We start from the raw sequence: 8,079 nt of genomic DNA on the forward strand, positions 1-8,079 counted from the left end.
AACCAGAATGGTGAGATTCTACAGAGGGGGTAGCTAAAGGAGCTAATTCCAGACTAGAAGGATTAGACTCCGGGTGGGGGCGTTTAATAGCAGAACGCTTGACCACCTTGACTCTAGGTCGAGACGAAAAAGCTCGGTAACTAGAGCCAGCCAACCCCTTGGACCGCGAAGCAGCCTTGACCGCCGAAGCGGTAGCACTAGGAGTCCGGTGACGCTTCCGAGTGCCGGCCAGAGAGGCCCCAGAACGGGAAGGTTGTTTGGGAGGGGGAGCCAACAACCCACCGAAATGCTGCTGAGTGGGAGGGACCAAACCCCAAGGGTGCCATGGAGGGAAACCATATGGCCCAAAACCAAACCCTTGGGGGCAATTAGGAGGTCCCATGGACTGGGAGTGACCCCAGGATTGGCCAAATTGACCTGCCTGAGTCTGGGGCTGGAAACCTTGTCCATAGAACGAAGGTTATCCGCCACTCCCTCCGGAAGCAGACCCGGACATGTACGGATTGGAACCGTAACTGCCGGGATTCACAGGCTGGTTTGGTTGTCCCAGAGAACCCTGCGCGAACGCAGGATTAACCCCAGGACTAGGGAAAGCCGTCGGATGAAAATCAACCGACTGATCGACTGACCCAGCGCCCGAATAAAAAGTCGGGTTCCCAGACACCGATAAACCAGGGCCAGTCACAGACTGACTGGAGCCTGGCAAGGAATGTCTGGGAGGGAAGGACGACTGAGGTCCTGGCCGACTGCCAGCAACGCTGACCAAGGGAGCCAACTGCAATCCAAAGGAATTAGCAGGAGGAGCACCCAAACTTGATGGCAGAGCCATACAAGGAGCCGGACAAGGACCCTCCCATGGACCAGAAGCTGCCGGAACACCGGAGCCACCAACAGAGTTGGTGACTGCAGACTGGGACACAACTCTACCTAACGGCAAGCTCTGAAAAGGCTTACGAGAGGTCCCAGACAATTCGGCGTCAGAGCGTGCCAACTCTGCGCCAGACTGTCCAATCAAAGAACCAGACTGATGCTGGGATGAAGGGACCGTCCCCTGACTTCCTAACGAAACCGCCGCGGCGGGGAGGGAAGGGTCAGAAACATAACTATCTGCCGGCGAGTCCATAGACCTGCCGGAAATAGCCTTGCGTCTCCCCCTACTTCTGTCAGAAGACTTGACCTTCCTAGCAGAGAAGGGGCGCCGAGGAGTGTTTTAACTTGGCGTCCAACATGTTATTGGCCGATTTGAATGTAATGCTTCGCACGATATCTATTTCTGTGCGGCCAAGATCGTCCAAGTGACGAATTATAGCGGCTCGGACATTTATTAAAGTGTTCTTATGATATTCAGTAGGTCCACTGCCAGAATTCCTAGTCTTGGGTGTGGCCTCTGCATAAAATTGACGGAGTTTTTGACATAGGTCTCCTTCATTGATTGTAGCCATTGGAACTTCTTGTCCATACACCTCCATATTCCAATCTAAAAATGTAATTATATTGATTGATAATTGTTTAAAATTGTTATAATTGATCTAAAAAAATATATTATTTAATGTTATTTACGTCATTGAATTTCATTAAATCGTCTGTTTGTAATGAAATTGTTTTCAACATTCTGGTAGTTTAAGGAAAAACTTTCCGTTATGGAATGATCCAGGTTCGAGTCCTGGCCGGAAGAAAACATTTTTATTATGACAGGAGATTATTTTATTTTAACGTACCTTGGAACAGTTTCATCCCCCATTTCGTATTATTTTTGGTAGATTTGGATTGTCTCGATTCTTCCAGTGCTTTCAGATTTTCTTCAGAATATTCTTTAAACTTCTGTTGTGGTGTGGGAACATGCTGATTTTCTGATCGTACAAAATTTTCAATCTCGGGCACATTTATGGCTTCGGCCATTTCGGCTCTGGCCTCTTCTGGTGAAACAGATGTTGATATTCCATTCGGAATATCGAACAAAGTCATTAAAATTTTGTTCAACTCTTCACTGTTCATTTCTTAGTCCTCTACTTCCATAATATTTTCTTCTAATTGTAGAATTTCTTTAGGTTTTCCTTAGTTAAAGCTTGCCATTTTGAGAGCCTCAAATCTGCTTGCACAGTAGCTAAACAGAAGCGCTAGCAGACGACGCTATTGATATACCAAACATTTATTTCTTTATTCAAAGTTTGGTTTTTTTGACAAATACTATTTTATTGTCTTAGTTTTAAAAAATACAATTTTACCTCAATTGAAACAATTTTAAACCAGTGTTTCTTTTTTTTAAATTTTATAAACGGAAGCTCCGTGTTGAAGATCAAAGGGATCCATATCCCTTTGATGTTTACCTACATTGGATGTCCGACGAAAGTAGTTCCGTAGATTTTGTAGGTGGCGCTTTTTTTTTTTTCATAGAGGTATGCAAAAAAATATCGGCCAATCAGAAAGTCGGATTAAGTATCAAAGCAAAGAAAAATTAATTATTACATTGTATGAGCGAGGGCAATCCTTGTACAAAATTCTCTTTTGAATTTGTTCAAATAAATACATAAAACTAAATTCTCAGCATGATTATAATCGTTAGTACATCGTAAAATATCATAGATACCGCAATAAAAGTTATAGTCAATTACATAAATCATTATCATTTTTGCATACAAACCAGTAAGTTATATATAAATGTATGTCTGCAGCGCATTCTTGAAGATAGGAAGACCACTGGTCTGGGAGATGTATTTGCTGTTCATCACAGTGTATAAAGAATCAAAAAGAGATAAAATCAAATATGTTCCACACACAAAAAAGCAATTGACTTCACTATCAATCTAGTTCAAATAAGAGGCCCCTAATTGAGAAACCGAAAACAGTTTCATAAGCTTAAGCACACAAATATCCCGTCTTTACATAACAACAGAGTTACTTCCCTTGTGGGTAGGTATCCATTGTGACGTCTTTATTTTGTGGGCACAATTCAGGTCATTTCCGTTGACGTTACGCTTGCAAACACATGACGTCACAATTGATGCCTACCCACAAGGGCAGATAACTCTAATTTGCAAGTACAGCATATGATAAATGTGATGATGTAACTACAGTAAGGACGTAAGGTAAGATTTTTTTTATTTGTGTCATAAAACAGTGACTGGTTTTTTTCACAATACAAATATTTTATCCCCCAGATGTATATGGTGTGTATATACATTTGTGGTATTGCAACAAATATAAATGCACATCAGTGATTTGGCGAGAGCTGCCAGGGTTCGGGTGCCCTGGGGTCAACTCCCAGAAAAATATTGTCCTCCCACAGGAGGGCTCTCATGCAGCATGCAACAATTTAAATAATAAATATAATTTTGAGAGTCATTATAGTGAAAGGGACATTACTTTTTGAGATTTTGAAAAAAGGGAAAAACTTTTTAAGAAAATTACATGTGTATTGAGTATTCTGTTCACATTGAGATTCGGAATTTAATTATTTTGGTTTAATGTTTGTTGTGGAGTGAATAAAATATTTGTATATACAAACAAAAACTAGCACAAAAAGACACACACATACACATATAAAGAATTATAGACAATACACGAAAAAAAAGTATTCAAATCATACATATTTAAGAACAACATAAAAACATCATACAAACATTGGCATATTTAAAGAACTATTCAAAATATATTTCAAATTGATCCATATTTGATCAAATTTCTCAATACAACCATTTTTAATTGACAGCTTTTTTCAACATCATATTTTGTAAAAAAAAACTCACTCAAACTTTGCGTATTTATGTTGTTTTTTTCTTGATACAGAAAAATATAAGACCTCATATAAAGAATAATGAAATTGAGAGGTATTGAAAAAATTGAAAAAAGTCACACCAAACAGTATTTCTGCTCTGATGGTATCAAACCTTTATTTTTTTCAATTAAACAAAAACACCTGTCTTTACACCCCTTAATACTGTTAAATAACATATGAATATGGCTAGGTATCAATGGTCTATCTAGTTTATTTAACATACTAAGGTTTAAATTTAGATTCTTACATATTTTCTTGATACAACTGCATATACATCGGTAAAGCAAAAAAATCTGATTCTATACCGGATCTTTATTTAAAATCATTAAAAGAAAGAAAATTATTATCTTGGTCTAATAAATCCCAAACATTTCGAACACCTTTATCAAACCATTTTTTGTTTAAAAAGGATTTATTATCAATGCAAAAAAATAGTGTTGTACAATAAAGGAAGTCTTAAAAATTCTGAAGAAGTTCTCACATGTACTGCTTCAGATACCCTAACCTATGCCTGGAAAACATGGTTCCAAAATGTATTATTTGATATGATATTGGGAAGTGTTATGCTTCAAAAATATTAATACAGAGTTTTCTATTACTTTTAAGAAGCTTTCGCATCCATGTACATTTCAAACTAGATATGAATTCAAAAAATATCAACCATTTTAAGACCACCATTTTCATAATTTGATATTAAACTTTTTTCTTTTGATTTTGTCAACTGTTGATTGCCTAATGAAATTAGAGAATAAAGTATTCAAATGTTGGATGAAAGTGTTTCCAGGAGTGAGAATGAATATAATCAAATGATTGAATTTAGGTATAATAATTGATTTTAAAACTACAATTCTTCCAATAGGAATAAGGGGTCTCTTGCCTAATGACCAAGGATATCTTTTTATATTTGTTTGCAATTTTGTGTAATTTATACTAGTAATTTTATCTAAATTAACTGAAAAATGAATACCAAGCAAATTGAATTTTGTTTCACCCCATTTAAGTTCCCATATATATGGTGGTATACGTCAGCACGGATTTTTTTCTTCCCGATCTAAATAACTTTTGTCATTATTGACTTTCAAGCCAGAAATCTTACCAATAAGATTTAACACATTTAGAGTTTCATTGAATGAGCTTTACGATCCATCTAAAATTATTGATGTGGCATCTGCAAACTGTGAGAGTTTATGGTCTTTTTGATAAACTTTTATGCCTTTGATATTTTTGTTTTTTTATGAGAATAGCTAGAGTGACTGTTGGTAACTAAGATTATTTGTTGTTCACTGTGTAACCAATGTTTTAAATCACGCGTCTATTAACAGCGAATGCTATTTATTTGGCAAATGTCTTCCTAGCAAACACACATCCGAACTGCAAACATCAGATAAAGATGCTTACATTTCTTTACCAACCATGGAATTTATAACAAAACTGTCAATAATCATATTGACTCAACTTCACTCAAGCTGATTAGTTGCCGATTGAAGTAGCCTGAAACAGTATGACAACGATACTGCAATTTAAATGAATGAACCCTTTTAAATCTTTGGGAATTATATGTATGTGTACAATATGATCTTAACTTTCATATTATTCTAACAAAGACAAGTATCGCATTCCTGTATTGCACATTTTCAAAACTGTATTGAACTTTTGCTCTTACGAAATTAATCAACCATTCAGGGGATATGCACCACATAAACAAGATAGTGCTGCTGGCAGTTTGTATGGAATTTATAACATTAGAATGAAAACTATCTTTATCAATTATCTCACATTAATAATTTATCATGAGATCACATTAAACAACCAAACACCTCAAGTAATATTATCAATAAAGGCAAATTGTACTTATAATAATCCGCCGGGAGGTAGGCCATAGAAACATGCGTTATTAATTGGCCATGTTTGAATGGGATTTTATAAAGGAATGGTTTTTGTTATGATTTCCAATTGGTCTTTTGTTAACGCTTGGTTGAATCTTATACGGTAACATATAATAATTATACCACATCTTTATAACATATTAACATATAATAATTATACCACATCTTTAATAACATATAATAATAATTATACAATACTTTATACCATATCTTTTACATAACTTAATAATTATACCATATCTTTACAACATAACAATAATAATTATACATATCTTATAACATAAATATAATTATACCTATCTTTATAACATATAATAATTATACCATATCTTTATAACATTACATATAATATTATACCATATCTTTATAACATACTATATAATTATCTATCTTTACAACATAACACATAATAATTATACCATATCTTTATAACATAACATATAATAATTATACCATATCTTTATAACATAACATATAATGCTTATACCATATCTTTACAACATAACATAATAATTATACCACATCTTTATAACATAACATATAATAATTATATTATATCTTTATAACATAAAAAATTATCCTACGTTTTGGTAATTGTCTTGGTATAAATGTTTTATTAAATGCTTGTATGAAATATCAATTCTTGCATATTAACTATTTTTTTCCCATTAAATAATCTTTTTGGTACGTATTCATACTTATGTCGTATTCGACTAGATTTAATATAGTGGCCATTCAAAGGTAATTTATATGTAAACTGCATGTTTTGGTTTTGAAATGGTTTTGATTTTTAAAACGGGAATATGAGAGGAGATTGAAAATTGTTTACCGCGCGTTAGTTGATTATCAATGCGCCAGACGGCAAAACAGCGGATTGAATAATATTATTCGGTGTTAACATAGATTACACAGGAAAACTAGCATTTGTTTGATGGTGTAACGTCCTTTTAGGCCATCATTATCCATTTTCTTATGCTTTATTTTTGTTTAAAAACTTGTTTTTTTTTTCGAAAACATATTGAGTCTTTGTAGGGTGGATTGATTATTTAGCACCTATTTTAAGATCTTTAGAATAATATATACTATTAGAGAAAAATGAACGATAGTGTTTTTTAACATCTTAGTAACTAACTATTATACATGATATGTATCTCTTGTTATATAACAATACAAAGAATGTTGACGGATGCAGGGAGCGTCATAAATACGTCTTCTACGGATTAGGGAGAATATCGATGGGAAAGGGTCGGAAAGAGAAACTGACTATCATTGGATAGGAGATATTAAGCAATACTCAATATTAATCTTTCAGTAGAATGAGAAATTAAATGTTTTTGTGTATGTTAATGTTCATGAATGTTTGTAACCTATTCCAATGTGTTCTTTTGTAAGAGAAGACCTGTTAAGGAATGCATACTGTCTAATCCCATTTTATCATTAAAATTGTTTGAAATTGGATAGGATGCGATGAACAAATGTCCGAACACTCAAAACACACCACATGTATACGTGACATGCCCGAGCAATGCGATCCTGAAAATACCGTATATAGAAATTAAAAGTTATTCTGCATAACTAAGCGATAATTTTGATATATTATTTTTTCTTCGGTAATTTTTGAAAACCAAAAGGGTTGATGATTTTAGATGTGAACATCTCCCAAATGTCAGATAAACATGTTTGATGCCTTATAAACATTTTATTAGTTACAAAGCATAATTTTATCACTGTAAAAATCTTGTTTTGTATGTTCAGATGAAAACATACCAGCACAAATCACATTTCAATTAAAATAACACAGCAAAAATAAGAATTTATAGACCACAACTTATCTTAAAGGTCATTTTTTATTTACTCATTTCACTGCACTATAGATGTAGATATAATGCTCTACCAAAAGATCATTTTTCAGCTCCTATTTGTTCTTGTAAAATCAAAACATGTGTATTGTAAGATTGTAATTCTCGAAATGTTTATATTTTTTGGCGATGAATAACACATGAAAAAGTTTTCTTAATTAGTGAGTATGAAAATTACGACACATATAACTTTAAGTCCTTAGCACTTATTTTTAATCATATATTAAAATTTGTCTCATACCTACACGTGTAATACTGGCTGGTCTAGGGGAATACACTCATGGCACCTGAAGCTGTATTGCATGGCTACCCATGCAATAACGCCTCGTGACATCACAGTGTCAACAAAATTACTCCTTTCTCGCTACAATTTTGACACTCTTTTTCAAAAATTATGCAGTATTTACATAAAAATATACAAACAATAGAATTTGCGTTGAAAATATCACGCAACTATCATGTATGGAGGAATGATTTACGGTAAGACTTTTTTCGAATTCATTTCAAAATGGCGGAAAGTTGCAATTAAACGTCGAAGTATGAGAGAAGAATACTTTTT

This window comes from Argopecten irradians, chromosome 3 (assembly GCF_041381155.1).
Source record: "Argopecten irradians isolate NY chromosome 3, Ai_NY, whole genome shotgun sequence".
Taxonomy (NCBI): Eukaryota; Metazoa; Mollusca; class Bivalvia; order Pectinida; family Pectinidae; genus Argopecten; species Argopecten irradians.